The sequence below is a fragment of the Arachis ipaensis genome, chromosome B04, assembly GCF_000816755.2.
Source record: "Arachis ipaensis cultivar K30076 chromosome B04, Araip1.1, whole genome shotgun sequence".
In the NCBI taxonomy this organism is placed as follows: Eukaryota; Viridiplantae; Streptophyta; class Magnoliopsida; order Fabales; family Fabaceae; genus Arachis; species Arachis ipaensis.
In genome coordinates this window covers 39839901-39841321 of record NC_029788.2, presented here as the reverse complement: position 1 = coordinate 39841321, position 1421 = coordinate 39839901, and positions in this window count along the sequence as shown.

Below are 1421 nucleotides of genomic sequence, written 5' to 3'. Positions count from 1 at the left end.
ATTGCAGCTTCTTCTTTCCCATCTTAGATTTTCCCTTCAACCCTTGCCCCTTTGCAACCGGCTTCTTGGGGGTCACCACCTTCTTTCTTCCTTTCATTCCTCTTTTTCTCTTGCCACCAGCAGCCCTCTATTACTGTCAGAATCAGTACCTTCACTCTCAAACCTAGCTGGTGGAGGTTTATACAAGACATCTTCCGTGCTCTCATACCCGTCATCCGATGAAGAGGAAGTATTTAGTTCCTCTGAAATTTCATCCACATCCACTTTGTCATCACCACTCTTGCCAGCATCATCTACAACCTTTGGAGCATCAACGGGGTGATCAAAGTATATGTGGAATTCAAGAGACAGTTGGTTCTTCAATAAGTTCTCTCGCATTGCATTGATCCCTGCGTCCCCATCTAACACGTTCATCCCAGACTCAATGTCGGCACTTGTTCAATCATACCAGTATACTGTCTTGTATGACTGGTATCCCAAACCCTTAAATAACGTTACAAGGTCTCCGAAGTTTGCAAAGTCTAGGTCCATCTCAAGGAACCTCTCTTCCTTACCATTTCGATAAATCAGGGCACCATCACTTCTTCTCACGAAGTTGCCTCCATGATGAAAAACCGGCACCACAAAAATATCAACCATCTGAAATTGATCAACGAACAACTATGTGTCATTATTAGGATAGATTCAAAATTCATGAATGAAACCCCGCTGCCCTAACACAATCCCTCCTACTAGTCCTACACACGACGTTCTAAAAGCAATTTTTACACCACATTGCACCACTGTTACACACACTATCAATATGCACACAAGATGACTTCACCCTTAGTACATACATCAATAACAGAAACTTCATCGCTAAGCAAGGCAATCTTACCTTCTCACGAAGACGACAGTGATGACCTCAACAATAACCTTCTTTCTTGCCTCCGATAGCAACTTCACCCCACATCGATTGCTCTTCTACGTAGTGCAATTTTTGGAGGGAGAAACAAGGAGGAGGGAGTCTGAACGTTTGCCTTTTTAGTGTTTTCAGTAATTCAGAAACTCATACATGGGTGTTATGGGTATTGCGTATGTGAATTAAGGTGTGTTTCGAGGGTTGGAGGAGAAATAGCGACGTTTTGGTTCCTGGAGACTAATTCGTCCTCTTTTCAAAAGCCCTTCCCACGTATCAATCCCGTAACGGCCAGGTCAGCGTCACGAGAGCCACATCAGTCTTTTCTGTCAGGCCCAATGGAGTGACTTTAATGGAGGGGTAAATATATCCATATCTCCGAGAGGTCAGGGACATGAATATATTTTCCATTCTTCGGTGACGAAAATGTCCATAGAAAAAAAGGTTAGGGACGTATTTGTCCTTTACTCTAAAAATAATTAGATATTAAAAATATATATTCTCAAAAAAATTTTTTAGAAAT